Below are 19,951 nucleotides of genomic sequence, written 5' to 3' on the forward strand. Positions count from 1 at the left end.
CCCTATTTAAGAAATTGGGTTGATTGCCAGTTTTTTAAAAAATGATTTGTAGTTCATTTCTTGTTCAGTCATTCAGTTGTGTCCAACTCTGCAACCACATGGAATGCAGCCCGCCAGGCTTCCCTGTCCTTCACCATCTCTCGGAGCTTGCTCAAACTCAAGTCCATTGAGTTGGTGATGCCATCCAATCATCTTGCCCTCTGTGGTCACCTTCTCCTGCTGCCTTCAATCTTTCCCAGCATCAGGGTCTTTTCCAATGAGTTGGCTCTTATGTGTTGTGAGTACAAGTCCTCTGTCAGATATGTGTTGCAATTATGTTCTCCCAATTTGTGGTACATCTTTAGCTCTCTTAATTTTGTATTTTGAACTTTTTAATTTTAATGAAGTCCAACTTATCAGCCTTTACAGTTAGTGCTATTTTGCATCCTAGTTCAGAAATATTTGCCTACACTAAAGTCATGAAGCTGTTCTCCTATGTTTCTGTCTAGAAGTTTAAGTATAAGTTTATATTCCATTTTGAATTTATGTATAGTGTGAGATAAGTATTAAATTCACTTTCTTTAATATATTATTTCAATTAACCCAGCATTATTTATTGAAAAGTCAATTTTTCCCCTATTGAATTGCACTGTCTCCCTATCATCAAACAGGGAACTGTATATGTGTCTGTTTTTCCCTAGACTTTCTATTCTGCCCCATAGACCTACGTTTGTCTTTACACTAAAATGACACTATCTTAATTTCTTTAACTTAAAATTAAGTAATAATATCTTGCAGCATTATTTACAATAGCCAGGACATAGAAACAACCTAGATAACCATCAACAAATGAACAGATAAAGAAGTGGTGGTACATATATACAATGGAGTATTACTCAGCCATAAAAAGGAATGAACTTGAGCCAGTTCTAGTGAAGTGGATGAACCTAGAGCTTGTTATACAGAGTGAAGGAAGTCAGAAAGAGAACAACAAATTCATATATCAACGAATATATATGGAATCTAGAAAAATGGTGCTGATGAACTTATTTTTAGGCCAGCAATAGAGACACAGACATAGAGAACTTGTGGACACAGTGGGGGAAGGAAAGGGTGGGAAGAATTGAGAGAGTAGCATTAAAACGTATACATTACCACATATGAAATAGATAGCCCATGGAAATTTGCTGTACGATGCAAGGAGCTCAACCTGGTGCTCTTTGATAGCCTAGAGCTTCGATATGGGGCAGGAGGTGGGAAGGAGATTCAAGATGGAGGGGACATATGTATACCTATAGCTGGTTCATGTTATTGTAGGCAGAACTGACACAACATTGTAAAACAAATATCCTCTGATTAACTAAATAAATTATTTTAAAAATTAAGTAATATTGTCTGATAATACAGGGCCTCAGTTTTGTTTTTCTTACTTTGGATTGCCATAGCTATTCTGGATTTTTAAATTTGTTTAACTTATTATTTAAAAATTATTATTTCAATATAAATGACTGTGGCTCAGATCATGAACTCCTTCATCAAATATATATTTTGTAAATATTTTCTCCAGTCTGTCATTCTCTTTCCACGGGCTTTCACAGGCAGAAAATTTTAATTTTAATGGACTCCAATTCTTCAATTTTTTCTCTTTCACAGATCATATTCTTGGTATAGTATCTAAAAAATCATTTCCAGGGACTTCCCTGGTAGTTCAGTGGCTCGGACTCCCTTCTCCCAGTGCACAGAGCTAGGGTTCAGTCCCTGGTGGGAGAATTGGATCCCACATGCCACAAATAAGACAGTCAAATAAATAATTAAATATTTTTTTAAAAGTTATCACCAGGAGTTCCCTGATGGTCTAATGATAAGGATTCAGTGCTTTCACTACCCTGGCTCAGGTTCAACCCCTGAGCATGGAATTGAGATCCTATAAGCTGTGTAGTGTGGTAAATAGTTATCACCAAACCTGAGATCAGCTATGTTTTCTCCTATGTTATCCAGAAAAGTTTTATATTTTACATTTAGGTCTGGCCTGTAATCTGCTTTTGAAATGGCAACTCACTCCAGTATTCTTGCCTGGAAAATCCCATGAACAGAGGAGTCTGGTGGGCTATAGTCCATGGGGTTGCAAAGAGTTAGACACAACTGAGTGTGCGTGTACATCATCTACTTGAATTAATATTTGTGACATAGGATCTATGTCTAGATTCATTGTTATTTTGCATGTAGTTTTTTCTGAATTATTTGTTGAAAATATAATTTTTTATTCAGTCGTCTTTGCTCCTTCACCAAAGATCAGTTGACTGGATTGGTTTAGGTCTATATCTAGGTTCTTTATTCTGTTCCATTGATCTATTTATTTATTCTTTCACCAATACCATACTGTCTTGATCACTGTAGTTTTCTAACAAATCTTGAAGCTAAATAATGTCAGATCTCCAACCTGTTTCTTCAGTGGTGGTGGTGGAGGTTTAGCTGCTAAGTCATGCCCAACTCTTGTGACTCTATGGACTGTAGCCCACCAGGCTCCTCTGTCCATGGAATTTTCCAGGAAAAAATACTGGAGTAGATGGCCATTTCCTTCTCCAGGTTGTTAACTTCAGTATCCTGTTGGTTATTTTGAATCTTTCAATATACTTTAAAATCAGTTTATCTATATATAATATAACTTGCTTGGTTTTTTACTATATCCTCCAAAGAACGGGCTCATTTAATCTAAGTAATCAAATTTGTGGGCTCACCTGACTATGGAGTCTGCAGACCAAAACTACTGAGACAGTGCTGCAACTACTGAAATGCACATGCCTAGAGCCAGATCAAGAGAAGCAACAAGAGAAGCCACCAAAAAAAGGAAGCCCACACACAGAAATGAAGAGGAACCCCAGCTCACCACAAGCAGTGAAGCCTCCAGGTAGGAACAAAGACTGAGGGCAACCAAAAATATATAAATGAATAAATTGTTTCCTAACAAAAGTGGAAGAGAGAGACATAAGAAGATGAGAATCAGAGAAGATGTGACAAGGGAAGCAGAGATTAGAGTAATGCAATTGCTGGCTTTGAAGGTGAATGGGGTCCAGAGCTAAGGGATGTGGGCCACCTCTAGAAGCTAGAGAAAGCAAGAAAAAGAATTGTCCAAGAGAATTTCCAGAAGGAACACAGACTTGCCAACAGCTTGGTTTTAGCCCAGTGAGAGCCTTTTTAGACTTCTTATCTACAAAACTGCAAGACAAGAATTTTGTGCTAAGCCACTAAGTTTCTGACATGAGAGCAATTGTACAGTAGTTTGAATATTCTTTGGCATTGCCTTTCTTTGGAATAGGAAGGAAAACTGACCTTTTCCAGTCCTGTGGCCACTGCTGAGTTTTCCAAATTTGCTGACATAATGAGTGCAGCACTTTAACAGCATCATCTCTTAGAACTTTAAATAGCTCAGCTGGAATTCCATCACTTTCATTAGCTTTGTTCACAGTAATGCTTCCTAAGGTCCACTTGACTTCACATCCCAGGATGTCTGGCTCTAGGTGAGAGAGTGACCACATCATCCTGGTTTTCCAGATCATTAAGACCTTTTTTGTATAGTTCTTCTTGTGTATTCTTGCCACCTCTTCTTAATATCTTCTGCTTCTATCAGGTCCTTGCCGTTTCTGTCCTTTATTGTGCCTATCTTTGCATGAAATGATGGTATTTCCAATTTTGTTAAAGAGATTTCTAGTCTTTCCCAGTCTATTGTTTACCTCTATTTCTTTGCATTGTTCACTTAAGAAAGCTTTATTATCTCTCCTTGCTATCGTCTGGAACTCTGCATTCAGTTGAATATATCTTTCCCTTTCTCCTTTGCCTTTCGCTACTCTTCTTTTCTTAGCTATTTGTATGGCCTCCTCAGACAACCACTTTGCTTTCTTGCATTTCTTTTTCTTTGGGATGGTTTTGCTCACCACCTCCTGTACAATGTTACGAACCTCCGCGTCCATAGTTCTTCAGGCATTCTGTTCATCACATCTCATCCTTTGAATCTAATTGTCACCTCCACTATATAAACATAAGGGATTTGATTTAGGTCAAATGGCCTAGCAGTTTTCCCTACTTTCTTCAATGTAAGCCTGAATTTTGCAGTAAGGATTTCATGATCTGAGCCATAGTCAGTTCCAGATCTTGTCATTGCTGACTATGTAGAGCTTTGCCATCTTTGACTGTAGAGAATATAATCATTCTGATTTTGGTATTGAATGGTGATGTCCATGTGTAGAGTCTTCTCTTGTGTTGTTGGAAGAGGGTGTTTTCTATGACCAGGGCATTCTCTTGCCAAAACTCTGCTAAACTTTGCCCTGCTTCATTTTGTACTGCAAGGCCAAACTTGCCTGTTACTCCAGGTATTTTTTGACCTCCTACTTTTGCATTCCAGTCTCTTATGATGAAAAGAGCATCTCTTTTTTTGGTGTTAGTTCTAGAAGGTCTTGTAGGTCTTCATAGAATCATTCATATTCAGCTTCTTTGGCATTAGTAATTAGTAATTGGGGCATAGACTTGGATTACTGTGATGTTGAATGTTTTGCCTTGAAAACAAACCGAGTCTGTCATTTTTGAGATTGCACTCAGGCACTGCATTTTGGACTCTTGTTGACTATGAGGGCTACTTCATTTCTTCTAAGGGATTCTTGCCCACAGTTGTAGATATAATGGTCATCTGCATTAAATTTACCCATTCCTGTCCATTTTAGTTCACTGCTTAGCAAGGTAATTCTCAAAATCCTTCAAGCTAGGCTTCAGCAGTATGTGAACCAAGAACTTGCAGATGTACACGCTGAATTTAGGAAAGGCAGAGGAACCAGAGATCTTATTTTCTTGGGCTATAAAATTCCTATGAACGGTGACTGCAGCCCTGATATTAAAAGACCCTTGCTCCTTGGAAGAAAAGCTGTGACAAACCTATACAGCGTATTAAAAAGCAGAAACATTGCTTTCTGGAAAAAGTCCGTATAGTCAAACTCATACTTTTTCCCTTCCTAATTATCTCACCATGCTGGGCATGACCCAAGATGCTGGGAGGAAAAAGATCAAGTCCCTATTCTTATGAAGCTTATCTTCTGGTGGATGGAGACAGATACAAGGCAAATAAATTTTAAAATATGGAAAACAAAACAAAACAAAAGTCATGGTTTTTCCAATAGTAAGGTATGGGTATGAGAGTTAGACCATAAAGAAGACTGAGCACCAGAGAATTGATGATTTTGAATTGTGGTGCTGGAGAAGACTCTTGGGAGTCCCTTGGACTTCAAGGAGATCAAGCGAGTCAATCCTAAAGGAAATCAATATTCATCAGAAGGACTGATACTGAAGCTGAAGCTCCAGTACTTTGGCCACGTGATGCAAAGAGCCCACTCATTGGGAAAGACCCTGATGCTGGGAAAGATTGAGGACAGGAAGAGAAGGGGGTGGCAGAGGATGAGATGGCTGGATGGCATTCCCGACTCAATGGACATGAGTTTGAGCAAACTCCAGGAGACAGTGAAGGACAGGGAAGCCTGGTGCGCTGCAGTCCATGGGTTACAAAGAGTCAGGCATAATTTAGCAACTGAACAACAACTACAATTAGGTTTGTCCTAATTTATTACAGAAGCAACAGGAAATTAATACAATTATCAAAATTCATCAAACTCTACACTTAAAATGCTTGAATCTTATTGTATATAAATGTCTTACCAGAAAAGAGACCTAAGGGACTTCTCAGGTGGTCCAGGGGTAAGACTCCACACTCCCAATGCGGGGGGCCCCCACTTGAACCTTGGTCACATGCCGCAAACTGCAACTAAGAGTTTGAATGCTACAGCAGAAACTCCTCATGCCTAGTGCATCCTAAATAAATGCATTTTGCTTTAAAGGAAATGTTAGAGAACTGTATTGTTGCTTTCTGTTTTGAACCACTAGCTGCACAGAAGTTGGTGTGATCAGAGTCATCACAGAGTTCCGGAATCGAGCCATGGGAATCAGAGACAACCCAGCCCTTGACTGGCCAGAGATCATTACAGGAAATAGGAATAACCCCTGGACACATTCTTTGTGATTCTGGCAATTTTATTTTCACACTGTTTCCTCAAACATCATTTGGTCACTGTATTAACTAGTAGTATGTAATATCATGTCAGGCACTAGGTTTCAAAAACTTTTAAAGAGGCTCTTCTGTTGAAAAATTCAGTAAGTCCCTGACATACAAATAACTTCCATTACAGGACTCCGTCCATGAGTCCAGTTCATTCACAAAGTTAACCTAGGTACCCAACTAACACAATCAGCTATACAGTATTGTACTGTAATAGGGTTATAATACTTTTCACACAAATAATACATAACAAGCAAAAAGTAAAATAAACATTTTAATCTTACAGTAGAGTAGCACAATACAACCGCTGGCCTTCAGGGGCTGGCATGGAGTGTACAGGCAAGCAGAGCTACTGACTGGAGGAGGGAGAGGAGGTGGGAGATGGCAGAGCTGAAGGACTGTCAGCAATAGGAGGTGGAGGGCAAAGGGGCAGTGTCACTCATGCCTGACACTGAAGACATAAGTTCTGATTCCTTGCTGCATTCAATTCTATCTCAGTTCAGTTTAGTTCAGTTCAGTCGCTCAGTCGTGTCGGACTCTTTGCGACCCGATGAATCGCAGCTCTCCAGGTCTTCCGGTCCATCACCAACTCCCGGAGTTCACTCAGACTCACGTCCATCGAGTCGGTGATGCCGTCCAGCCATCTCATCCATCCTCTGTCGTCCCTTTCTCCTCCTGCCCCCGATCCCTCCCAGCTCGATGATCCAGTGATCTGGGTAGTAGCTCTTTTCTTCTCACCGTAAATGACACGGTAGCACAGTATTGCTTTCTGAACGGCTGCTGCCTCCTTTGTGTATCACTATAGATTCAGGTCCTGTGCTCAAAAGCTAACAGTGCCTCCTCAAATAAAGAAAATTCCCTTGCCATTTCCTTCATCATGAATCAGTTCAGTTCTTCAGTTACTTCCTCCTCTTATCTCTCTTCTTCCTTTTTCTGGGCCTCCAATTCCTGGTGCTTCTTAGCAGTACCAGATACATCACTGATGCTTTTACACTTGCTTCTGGACATCCTAGACTTGGAAGAAAGATACTATACTCTATACAGTACTGTACAATAAAGTACACAAAAGCACAACCACTTGTAGAGGATGCACGCATGTGATGATGTAAGCCAGGCAAGTGAACTAACTCACGTGACTGGACAAGCGAATACATGTTGGCATTTTTGAAAGTTCTGCAACTTGAAGATTCATATGTAGAGGACTTACTATGTGCCAGGGCGACCCCTTTTCCTTTTTCTTCTCTAACTATGCTCATGGCTCCATTCCCATAGCTTGACTTTTGCCTTTGTTCTTACCTCTGCCCGTACCTGTCTTTCACCATATATATCCAAGACTTTCTTCCTTATTTCCCTCAGGTTTCTGCTTAAATGTCACTGCTTAGACAGGCCTTCTCTAACAACCTTATATCACATAGCACTCCCAGCATATTCCCTGGTATCCTTGATCCCTCTTATCCTACTTTTGTTTTTTGCTATAAGCTTATTACCATTTTGTCTAGCTATATATAAATATATTTATGTTCAGTTGTTCATTGCTTATTTCTCTCTACTAGAAATTAGGTTCTAGAGAATAAAGATTTGATTTTTTTTTCCCCCACTACATCTAGAGTGGATCTGCCAAAAAAGCAGGCATCAAGTATTTGCTGAATGGCTCCCTTTGAGATAAAAGTGCACAGGAGAGGGAGTGGATTTGAGTTTGATGATTTCCCCATGTGTTGCTGTTACAGACTTGCAGGCATGTCTAGACAGAAATAACCTGTAGGCAGTAGGATGCATAGGTCTTGATTCAAAAGAGGGGACTGGATGGGAAGGAAATCTTAAAATCATCAGTATTTGGAAAGATGTTGTAATTAAGGGAATGAATATAATACAAAGAATGTGTATATGAGTAGGTGAGAAAAAAAATTGAGATGAAACTGTAGGCTATAAGGATACATAAGAAACACAAGGAGGGTCCTGTGAAACAATGAAATCCAGGAGAGACTGGATACAAGTAGAGCAACATACGATCATTTATTTCAGACACAGCCTCCAGATGAATGTCGTTTTTCCAAACAAGGTCGTTTATTTTCAGATGAAATTAGGAAGAAATACATACACAGCTACCTACGTTTCATTGCAGGGGGAGATAAATTTCTGTTCCCGTCTGGTTTATGTAAAGTAGGCGGTGGAGCTCGACTCAAACACGTTTATATTTCACAGATGAAGTTCAGCAACCTCACTGCAGATCTTATGGAACTCGAAGTTAAGATGCCTGAGCGCAGCTTCTGGTCATTCGTGAGCCCCTGTGACAGCTGCACAAAATGGCAGAGCGTAAGACCCAGGTTGTCCTCTTCCGTGCTCAGTTCCCAAAGATTTGAGGGATGGTTTTACACTAGGAGCGAGGAAAGGATGAGGGAGACTCATTCGAAGCTGTACAACCTGACTTTAAGATCTCCTGACAGAGGAAAATCGAATATGACTGAATGAGCTCAATTTGCCTCCTTTCGGCTTGTGATTTCTTTGTGTTTGAAAACGACCAAATATTCTCCTTAATCATGGGAATATCTGCGTTCTCACCTTGGAAAATGTAGCAGCCTCTTTTTAGCTTTTATCTTTAAAGAGGAGAGAAGGAAAGTATTAGAGTGAAAAGAAACTGAAACCGTAAAGGGAAGAAAACATGCTCCAGGTGAGGCTCGAACTCACAACCTCGGCATCACCCGCACATATACTGCTGTATAAGTACCGCGCGCTAACCGATTGCGCCACTGGAGCATGCTTTCCCTTAGCTCTCGGTGCGCACTCTACAGAGCCAAGAGCGACCGGCGCGCTGGATCCCCAAGACAAGCAGAGCGGGAACGCGCCGCACTGCTGGGGACCCTCTTCTCCCCACCCTCCTCAGCCGCGGCTGGCCTGGCAGAGACACTTTGATCGAGACACTTCCATCTCTCCCGCAAGCGTGTTTGTGATCCTTCCTCTGGGCCCGCAAAGATCAGCATTTCCCAGGTGTTCAGGGATGCTCGTTTCAGAATCCCCGAGAGAAGGCTGAGGAGAAAGGACGGGCGGACTCTGGTTCCCCCTCGCCTTGACTCCAAGAAGGGAACGATTTCCGCGGAAGACAAGGGCTATTTGACTGAGGTATTGCATCACCGCGCACCGCCTGGCTGATCCGTGATGCTTCCTACCAGATCAGGACCCAGAGAAGCAGAGCCAGCCCAGTCCTCGCCCAGCGGGTTTCCCAGCACCCGCTGCGCTTCTGGCCGAACTATCCACCTTGCTGTCCAGCATCTCCGGGCTGTGCCTCCAGGTTCCCCTAAATCCTTCCCGAGCCTGCTTGCAAACCTCATTCTAAGTCATACAGCCGGCTGGTCCAGCATCTCCTACGGGAAAACAACCAGAGCGGAAACGGCTCCTTTGTGCCGAGTGTTAAAGAGACCAAGGTGGTGTCCCCGACCCCCACTCCCACCCTGCTCCTCCACCCGCTTTGACCTTCTTTCGAGGTTCACTGCAGGTAGTTTGCCTCTACAACCCAGTAGAGTAGAGGCAAACCCAATTTGCCCACCCAGTATCTTCATTTTCTGCCTGGGGCATCTCATTATAAAGGCCAATTTTGTTTGTTAGTTTGCTTGTTTGTATTTGGCATAGAGTAATCACAGCTGGTACATACATACCAGATATGAGGCTTTCAGGCTTTTATGGAATAATTCCTGTCAGTGAGAAGGAGAATTGTGTAAATAATGGAATAGCCTGACTATTCCTGTCCACACGGGACTTAACAAACAGGATTGAGAGTGCTAGACCAGTGACCAAATATCCCCATTCAGATGCAGGAAGGAGTGCGAGGGGAGAGAACTATTTCCATATTTCAGCGTCTGTTGCGTTGTTGTACTGGATCGTTACGTGTGTTTAAAACACACCTTAAAGTAAGGAGCAGTGAGAAGCGACATAGCCCTTTAGTAATGACCATCTCACCACACGATCTCCTCCTAGATTCCCACCACACAGTCCTCGAGCTCTGTCTGAACCTCTAGAGGGCATTCATCTAACAACAATAGCAGCCACAAGTTGGATGGCGCTTATTGGGCCAGACATTGTTCTAAGTGATTTATATAAACCTCATCTTAGCACTCATGTGCTGTATTCCAAGTCTGGATCTAGACAAGAAGAACCAGTATCTTCGGAACTATTCTTAAGAGATGAAAACTTACAAGACTCACAATATGTCACTGGATATTAAACTGACTTTCATTAATACAATGCAGACATTATAAGCATAAAATCATGTGCATGAAGAAAAATGTAGATAGAAAGCCAAGTGCTTGGGATTGTTAACGTTAAAAAAAAAAAAACAACTTCTGATTTCTGCCTGCTCTTTTTTCTATGGAAGTATGGCCTGCAGGAGAAGGCAATGGCACCCCACTCCAGTACTCTTGCCTGGAAAATCCCATGGACGGAGGATCCTGGTAGGCTGCAGTCCATGGGGTCACTAAGAGTCAGACACGACTGAGCAACTTCCCTTTCACTTTTCACTTTCATGCATTGGAGAAGGCAATGGCAACCCACTCCAGTGTTCTTGCCTGGAGAATCCCAGGGACGGGGAAGCCTGGTAGGAGGCCATCTATGGGGTCACACAGAGTCGGACATGACTGAAACGACACAGCAGCATAGCCTGCACTGACTACAATTTAGGTTTCCCTGCCCTGCAACTTTATCTTGAGTTTTAATTGAGGGAGCAAACAGAATGAGAGAAGACAGAAAGTTTGGAGTATTTATCTCTCTGGATTCCTTTCTCTGGGTCAACTTGATTTAGTTCATCAAAGTGGATGTTTCCTTCAAGTTCCAGATAAATACCCAAAAGTGAATTTGCTGGATCATATGGTCGTTCTATTTTTAATTTTTTTAGAAGCCTCCATGATGTTTTCCATAATGAGTGCATAAATTTACATTTCCACTTACAGTGCAGAAAGGTTCTCCGCACTGTTCTTTTCTCCGCACCCTCACCAGCACTTGTTATTTCTTGTCTTCTTGATAATAACTCCCTTATATAATTGATGTACTTAAACCATTAATATTCATAGTAATTATTGATGTGGCTGGATAAATATTTACTAAGTCATTATTGGCTTTTGTTTACTACCCTTGTTCTTTCTTCTTACTTTTGTCATCTACACTTTTGAGGTTTTAATTGAGCATTAATATGATTCTATTTTCTCTCCTATCTTAGCATACAGTTACACTTCTTTTACTTTTTTCAGTAGTTTGCAATATATATTTACAACTAATCCAAGTCTACTTTCAGATAACACTAATAGCACTATATCATCTCCTGAATACCGTGAGTACTTTATAACAACAAAAGAATCCCAATTGCTCTCTTCTGTACCTTGTATCATTGCTGTCATTCATGTCACATATATACAGACATACACAAGCAAATATATATAGAGAGAGGTGTGTGGTATATAAATAAGTGTACATAATCAAATACTTAGTTAATACTATTATTTTGAACAAACTGTTATATAGTAAATCAATTAAGAATAAGAAAAATGCAAGTTTTTCTTTTATCTTCACTTATTTCTTCTTCAGTGCTCTTCCTTTGTCTATATAGACCTGAGTTTCTGACCTTTTTTTTTTTTTTTCCCATGCCTCCTAAGAAGTCCTTTTAGCATGCTTTTTGTTTGTTTGATTGCTTTTGCAAGTCAGGTCATCTAGCAACAAATTCTCTAAAGTGTTGTTGGTCTTAGAAAGTATTTTTCTTGCTTCCAAAGGATAATTTTGCAGGGTACAAAATTCTGAGTTGTTTATTTTTTTTCCCCATCAAAATGTTAAATATTTAACTTCACTGTCTTCTTCCTTGCGTGGTTTCTGAGGAGCAGTCTGATATAATTCTTATCTCTGGTTCTGTGTGGGTAAGATGTTTTTCCCTCTAACTTCTTTCAGGACTTTATCTTTTGTTTTCTGTAGTTTAAAAATTAAGTAGCTAGTTGTAGTCTTATTATGTATTCTTGGTGTTCTCTGAGCTTCCTCAACCTGTGGTTAGGTGTCTGACATTAATTTCAGGAAAATCCCCAGTCATTATTCTCTCAAATATTTCTTCTCTTACTTTCTCTCTTCTTCTCGAGTTCCCCTTACTTACATGTTACATCGTTTCTGCTTGTACTGCAGCCCTTGAACACTCTGTTCTTGTTTTTTTTCAGTCTTTATTCTCTTTGCTTTTTCAGTTTTTGAGTTTTCTATTGTTGTATCTAGCTCTGAGATAAAATATGAAGCAAGATACGACTCCTGTCTTCAAGGAAGCTTTGACTCCATTAAGTAAGTATGATAAAATCGATAATTACAGTATCTCTTTAGGCTTATAGCACCAAAGTTAGTCAGGACTCCAGGTTACAACAAATTGAATCACAATAGAAATTGGTTTATTAAAAGGCTTGTTGTTGTTCAGTCATTAAGTCGTGTCCGACTCTTTGCGACCCCATGGACTGCAGCACGCCAGGCTTCTCTGTCCTTCACTGTCTCTCGGAGTTTGTCCAGACTCAGGTCCGTTGAGTCACTGATGCTATCTAACCATTTCATCCTCTGCCGCCCCTTCTCCTTTTGCCTTCAGTCTTTCCCAGCACCAGGGTGTTTTCCAATGGGTCGGCTCTTCACATCAAAAAGCTTGTACTGGTATTAATTGTATTGGTGGCATTTCAAATGAGGTTTTCCACACCTGATTTTCAGATATCAAGAATTCATATATCACAGCAACTTTATTTGTGTCATGTGTTTTTTCTAAAAGCAACCCCACAAGGCTCCAGTGAGATTCGAACTCACGACCCCTGGTTTACGAGACCAGTGCTCTAACCCCTGAGCTACGGAGCCCCAGTAGTTTAGTTTTTAACTCCTTGTCTTAAAGCAGATTATATACTGAAATCGTTAGGGTTTCATTGCTTTATTTTGAATCGTTTCTGGAAAATTTGACACCCTACTGTCAATCCCTTTTCGATTTTCTGATCTGTGGTCAAACAAATTCCCTCACTCTCTGATAGTTTTAACATCATGTTCGATTGGCTTTTGTCAAAGGAAATACAGGACCCCTAATCCAACTCTGAGAGTTTTGCCTAAAAATCCAGAGCAGTCGAGGGTCAGAGGTTGCACGTTGACGAGAGTGGGGAATGAACAGCTTGCCCATCCGCTAAGATGCGAGGTTTCCGGATGAGGGGCACGGGGCCACTTGATTTTAATTACAGTCGCGCCCTCTGCTCTGCAGTATGTTCCGCACTGATTTTCCAGGCTTCATTTCTTAGAGCCTTGGGGAAAAGCACGAGAGATCTGTCTCAAATTCCTCGATATCAGTTTTCAGAAGGGAGACTGAGAGTTGAGGATAAGGATGAGGTCAGCAGGAAGAAGGAAATGGAGCGACCTCCCTGAAACTGAAGCCGAAGAGAGGCTCTTTCTGTTTGTAGCCTTGTCTTTGAGGCTGAAACACCTTTTAAAGTCCCGATCCAGGGCGACTGGGTATGGCTGAAATCCAAATAAAAAAATTCTGTCTAAAGGAGCTGTGGCAAAGATATCAGAAAGTTTGTTAATTTCCACCCAGGTAAAGGAACTGAGTGGAGAAGGAAACGGCAACCCACTCTAGTCTTCTTGCCTGGGAAATCCCATGGACAGAGGAGCCTGGCAGGCTATAGTCCATGGGGTCTCAAAGAGTCAGATAGGAGCACACTGAGCACACAGTCACACACATATAAATATGAGCACACTAATCACTGAGTCAGACACTGAGCACACAAAGGGGCTGCGAGGGTCACACACACACACAAACACACACACACACACAATCTGTTTAGGGACTCCACTCAGATCAGCAACAGCAATAATTTAAAGAGACTTGGTGAGGAAGAAAACTCAACCACAAATCCTATGTCTCCAGTCCCAGATCAGAGACCCTGTGCTCCTGATACAAAGCAAGGATTATTTTCCTGTCTACTTTCAGGATTTGATAGCTGGCTCATTAAAAAACAACTCTTAATGAAAAACAAAAAGCAAAACCAAAAGCAACTCAATTGCCAGCAAATTCAAGTAACTCATTAAAAACAACTCAGCAAATTAAGATTCATTGGTGAAGTGGGGAATCCAGTTTCTATGATTTGGTCCCAATCTGGAATACAGTTCTCCCATCATTCAGAGGAGAGGCTGTAGAATCTATGAAAAGCCAACAAGCCTGCTCTTTTAAAGGTCTCACTGGGTAAAAAAGTAACACACTCTACCTCCCTCTCTCCACAGTCATATATGGGCAAAATAATGTTCTTATGACCTCAGTTCAGCCACTGAGTCTTGTCCAACTCTTTGCAACCCCATGGACTGCAGCATGCCAGGCTTCCCTGTCCATCACCAACTCCTGAAGCTTGCTCAAACTCATGTCCATTGAGTCAGTGAGGCCATCCAACCATCTCATCCTCTTGTTATCCCCTTTTCCTCCCGCCTTCAATCTTTCCCAGCATCAGGGTCTTTTCCAAGGAGTCAGTTCTTCACATCAGGTGGCCAAAGTATTGGAGCTTCAGCTTCAGCATCAGTCCTTCCAATGAATATTCAGGACTGATTTCCTTTAGGATTGACTGGTTTTAATTCTTTGCAGTCCAAGGGACTCTCAAAAGTCTTCTCCAACACCACAGTTCAAAAGCATCAATTCTTTGGAGCTCAGCTTTCTTTATGGTACAACTCTCACATCAGTCACCATCTAAAGTAATTCTGGAGCCCAAGAAAATAAAGTCTCTCACTGTTTCCATTGTTTTCACATCTATTTGCCAGGAAATGATGGGACCAGATGCCATTATTTTAGTTTTTTGAATGTTTAGTTTTAAGCCAGCTTTTTCAATCTTTTCTTTAACTTTCATCAAGGGGCTCATTAGATCCTCTTCGCTTTCTGCCATAAGGGTGGTGTCATCTGCATATCTGAGGTTATTAATATTTCTCTTGGCAAACTTGATTACAGTTTGTGCTTTACTAGACCAGCATTTCACCTGATGTATTCTGCATATAAGTTAAAAAATGCAAGGTGAAAATATACAGCCTTGATGTGCTCCTTTCCCAATTTGGAACCAGTCTGTTGTCCCATGTCTGGTTCCAACTGTTGCTCTTAACCTGCATACAGATTTCTCAGGAGGCAGGTCAGGTGGTCTGATATTCCCATCTTTTTAAGAATTTTCCACAGTTTATTGTGATCCATAGAGTCTAAGGCTTTAGTGTAGTCAATGAAGCAGAAGTAGATGTTTTTCTGGAATTCTTTTGCTTTTCCTATCATCCAACAGATGTTGGCAATTTGATGTCTTGTGACATAGAGTATCATAAACAAAAATATAGAGAAACACAACAAAACAGGAAATGGGCATATTAATGAAGTTGAGAGTGAGGGGAGTGAAAGAAATGTGAGGTCAATTTTATCACTGTTACTCATCAGCAACTTCCTAAACTTCTTCGATGAAAAGTCTGCCTCCTGCCTTCCTGAGGAGCCAGTTTGTTCAGATTCTCCATAATCCTAAACTTGCCTGTCCAGGAGGGCCTCTCTGCTGAAGCTCCTCCTCATCACCTGAGTATCAGAGAGGAAAGGGATGTAGTCTCAAGAAAGATCAGAAACTTCGAGAAAGTCTGTGATTTGCCATTTTCACAGATTTCATCCTATATTTAGGTATAGTATTCACCTCTGATTTTCTTGCACCTAAAGAAATGTATAAGCTCAGTGAAATATGATGAGACAGGCAACAGGAAGAAACTGTCTTCAGGACTTTTCAGTAACAGTCTTCTCAAGGTCTTTCCAGTTTCTGCCTGCTGTACAGCCGCAAAGTCACATGCTATAGAGTTTGTTCCCATTTTTAGGTAAAAAAATTTGCATTATCCACTACTCCTCATGAATTTACTGTCTCTCAGTCCCAAGTTCACCCTTTTTGCCTGCTTTGTGGAAATGGGTATGAATCCTTTAAATAGTTTTCTTTTAATAGGCACCAAAGCTCTTCAGTAGAGAATAGTGGAGAATCATTGCAGGAGGAAGGGGGATTTGCATCCTGGTTCCCATGCATTACTTGGCCTGCCGCTTCCCCAGGGCCTACCTCCTACACAGGCAAGGCTTTCCCCTGCTTCAGGCTCCAGCAGCCAGCAACAGCCACTAACTTCCCCCGGCGGGCATCCCCCTTGAGTGTTTTCTAGTGGAGAGCTCTCAGTGAGAGACCTCTCCAGGAAGTTTTCCAAGAAACACTGGAAAAATGATCTTCAGCAAGTTCCAGAGGGCAGATTTCAAGCAAGTTCTGCTGGCACAACCCCACAGAAATTGCTCTGCTCTTCAGTGAATCATGCCCAAGCCTTCCCCATCAAGGTCTGGATCTTAGCTAGGGGTAGGGTGAAGTATAGAGGTCTCTTCCTTCTATGCTTTATCTCAGCCATGGGTGAGGGGGCACTTCCTAAGGTGCTTTAGCAGTCCTAAGGGTAGTGATTTGCTATTCTTTTATTCATTAGTATTCACTTTACTTTTTACTCATCAATTCCTTGTTTCTCCAATCCCTCATTTAGTTAACAATTCTATATATTACACTTTCCCTATTCATTATAAGCAATATACTTTCTGGGGATATAATGTACAACTTGACAACTGTAGTTAACAATACTGTATTGTATATTTTAAAGTTACTAAGAGAGTAGATCTTAAAAGTTCTCATCACAAAGAAAAATAATTTGTAACTTTGTGAGGTGATAGATGTTAATTGAACTAATGATGGTAACCATTTTGCAATATATACATATATCAAATCATTATGTCGTATACCCTAAACTTATATAGTAGTATATGTCAAATATATCTCAATTAAACTGGAAAAATAAAACAACTTTTCCTGTCATTATTGGTTCTTCTCTCCTGATTGGACCAAGACTGATCCATACCTAACTATTGCTACATAACAAATCATAATAAAACTTAATGGCTTAATTTAACACCTATAATTTATTTGGGTTCTACACATTTATTGGTTCTCCCAGAGTTTGGACAGAGCACAGTGGGGACAGTTTGTCTCTGCTCTGTGATTTCTGGAAACTCAAGTGGAAGACTATAAGACCAGTGGCAGGAAATCATCTGAAGAATGGGTTACTCAAACGTATGGTTGTCGTTGCTGGCTGTGGGCTGGAGTCCTTAGGTATTTTCCATGTGATTTCTCCCTGTAGCTTAGTTTGAGCTTCCTCACAGTATGGTGGTTGGGTTCTGGGGAAAAATGTCTTGAGAGAAAAGTGTTGACAGTTTCTATCACCTTTTACAACCTAGCTTTGGAAAGTCGTATAGCATCCCTTCCATAGCAGGCACAGGCCTAGCCAGATTCAAGGGGAGGGAACATAGACCCCCCATCTCCAGAAAGAATGTCTCAAAATTGCATTAAAAGAAAAATACATGACATGAGATATATTGGTATGGCCATTTTTAGAAAATAGTATCTATGACAGGTTTTTTTTTTTAATGACTTAATTCTAATCACTTAGAAGCCTCTATCTCCTTAGATTTCATTTATCCAATGTTCCCTGGACTTATAAAGAAAATTTTGAGACATTAAAATAAGTTTGCATTAATATTAAACAGGTGTCTAGGGAACATATTACCCAGAGGTTCATGAAATATTGACGGTGCTGGGGACTGCAAGAATTGGTGTATTAAAGAAAATTGAATTATGGCATATTTCAGTTTTGATTTCTTGCTTACATTTTCATAATATCCATTTTCAAGTACCCCAAATATTTTAAACCTGTTTTCATTTCTACAAAAAGTACATAAATAGACTTCAAAGGTGTATAGAAATATACCTATGCCTCAAGCTATAGAAAACATTAATGCAAAAATTCAACGTATATATATATTAAAATACACACTCAATATTGCATACTTTGTAAGCATACTATTAGTATAGAGAAAAAATTATCACAATAAAAAGAGTGAAATCTACAAACAATAACATTATTTTTAAGAGCTGATTTCTATTTGCATTAGGGTAATAGATGAGAAAATTACGAATTTAAAAGTGATAGTTCTCTAATTTCAGTGTCCTATAGATTTGGATCTTCACAGCCTAATTATAGAAACTTGGTGATACTCCAGATTATTCGAGGTTTTCATTTGTCCTCTCCTTTAATCCCAAAATAATCATTGCAACAAAAGCAATTTTTTTCCCTTTGTCTATTTCATTTTCCATCACTTAAATATATTTTTCAGTCATATAAACGTAAACATATGTTTCAGAATTGCTGCTGTCACCCCAGAGGGGTAATATTTCCCGGGAAGCGTCTGAGAGCTCTAGAAAGAAAGGCAAGATTATTACTGAAGAGCACAGGCGACCCTGCAGGGCAGAAAACAGTGACCGGTGGAATGAATGGCTTCGGGCGATTAAATCGGAGTCCGGACGAGTTGAGAACAAGGGGAATGACTCTCTCTCGTCCAGAGCAGTGGGGTTGACCATTTATTCACTCAAAGTTTCCACCGATTCTAAGGCAGCATCGAACTGGACCTGCTTAATGAAGGTTTGAATCACAAAGAGAACAGTGACCCTGGGGTCCAGGTCACAGGTGGGGTTCAGGCCATAGGAAGAAATTTGTGTGAGTCCGGGTCCCTGTTCTGGCGGGCGAGGCTGGAAGGCAGGGGACTGGACCGGGAGCTCTGGTTGGTGGGGGTGGGGCGGAACAGTGTCTCTCAATACCCTACCACCCTGTCTCCAGGGCAAAAAGAATTATTCAGGTCTGCATTAACGCTCTCGTTCTGCTTCCTTTTTGTCTGTCTCTGAACTCACAACTCCCACCCAGTCCGACAAATTTCAGAAACTTTTCTTCTGGGACGCCCCTATACGCCAACCACTTAGAATCTACAGTACAATACTGTCAAGGGTTAGGGCTAACGTGTCAGGATGGCCGAGTGGTCTAAGGCGCCAGACTCAAGCTTCTGCTTCCCACCTTTGGGGCTTCTGGTCTCCGAATAGAGGCGTGGGTTCGAATCCCACTTCTGACACATCATAATTTTGTTCTTACGACATTCAGAACAAAAGTACTGTAAAGTTCCTGATACTCAACTCTCAACACTCAAATATTTCTGGGCCCTGACCGATATTCGACAGTGAGAATTCCCCAGTCAAAGAATCCTGGAATACTTTCAGAATCACGTGGAGGCAACCTCCTGCACTGCCTTCTGAGATTCCACTCCTCCTAGAAAAAAATGTACCATAACAACTTGTGGTCTTTTCCTTAGTGGATCAACTGATGAGTCATCCACTGTTGGATGTTGGGTTTTTACTGTGGAGAGAATGAATGAAATCCTCACTGCTTTTCTGTACACGGAAAAGAATCTGTTATAAAGCTCTCACAAAGATGACTTTGTGAGATGACATCTTCTTATGTCATCTCTAATATCTAAGAGGGAGAGTCCTTCAAGACTATGACACTCCTGATAATATTTTTAGGTTATCAAAAGGAAATGCTCATACTGTTAAACTGAGTAAAATTGAGCTCGCTCTGAGATTTCTTTTCAAAATGATTTGATTTAGATATCTTTTCTTTATTTTTATTAAGGTAAAAAAAATGCCTTCTGTGAAGAGCTACATAAGCTAGGTAAGATATTGGTCTTAAAATTAAGACTTTTAACTTTTGCAGCTTTGACATTAAATGAGTTTTTCTTCCTGTATAGCTTTTAAATCATTACACAGCAATCTTCCTCCTAGGAATGTACCTCAGTGAAATTCCAGCTCAACTCCATGGTTGGCCTTGTCTAAGTGTAGGATTTTGCAGTACCAGATTATTACAGGCAAGCTAGATATCCACCAGGTATATTTCAGTGGCCACCCATGAATTTCATACTATGTGGCAGCTGCACATAGGAGCAGATGTGACTGTAGCAAGACA

At 40.7% G+C, this 19,951-nt stretch overlaps 1 protein-coding gene and 3 non-coding genes across 4 annotated transcripts in view; 2 read left to right on the plus strand and 2 right to left on the minus strand.

The window, feature by feature from the left end:
* LOC138069278 (zinc finger protein 184-like) overlaps positions 1 to 19,951 on the plus strand; it is a 1,142,341-nt gene that overhangs the window by 1,012,683 nt on the left and 109,707 nt on the right. The window lies entirely within an intron of this gene.
* TRNAI-UAU (transfer RNA isoleucine (anticodon UAU)) lies at positions 8,734 to 8,827 on the minus strand. Its single transcript has 2 exons — positions 8,790 to 8,827; positions 8,734 to 8,769 (listed from the first exon to the last, which is right to left on the minus strand). It is a non-coding gene; the product is annotated as a tRNA-Ile (tRNA).
* TRNAT-CGU (transfer RNA threonine (anticodon CGU)) lies at positions 12,844 to 12,916 on the minus strand. Its single transcript has one exon. It is a non-coding gene; the product is annotated as a tRNA-Thr (tRNA).
* TRNAL-CAA (transfer RNA leucine (anticodon CAA)) lies at positions 18,958 to 19,064 on the plus strand. The gene is made up of 2 exons: positions 18,958 to 18,995; positions 19,019 to 19,064. It is a non-coding gene; the product is annotated as a tRNA-Leu (tRNA).

Source organism: Capricornis sumatraensis, chromosome 22 (assembly GCF_032405125.1).
Source record: "Capricornis sumatraensis isolate serow.1 chromosome 22, serow.2, whole genome shotgun sequence".
NCBI classification, from domain to species: domain Eukaryota; kingdom Metazoa; phylum Chordata; class Mammalia; order Artiodactyla; family Bovidae; genus Capricornis; species Capricornis sumatraensis.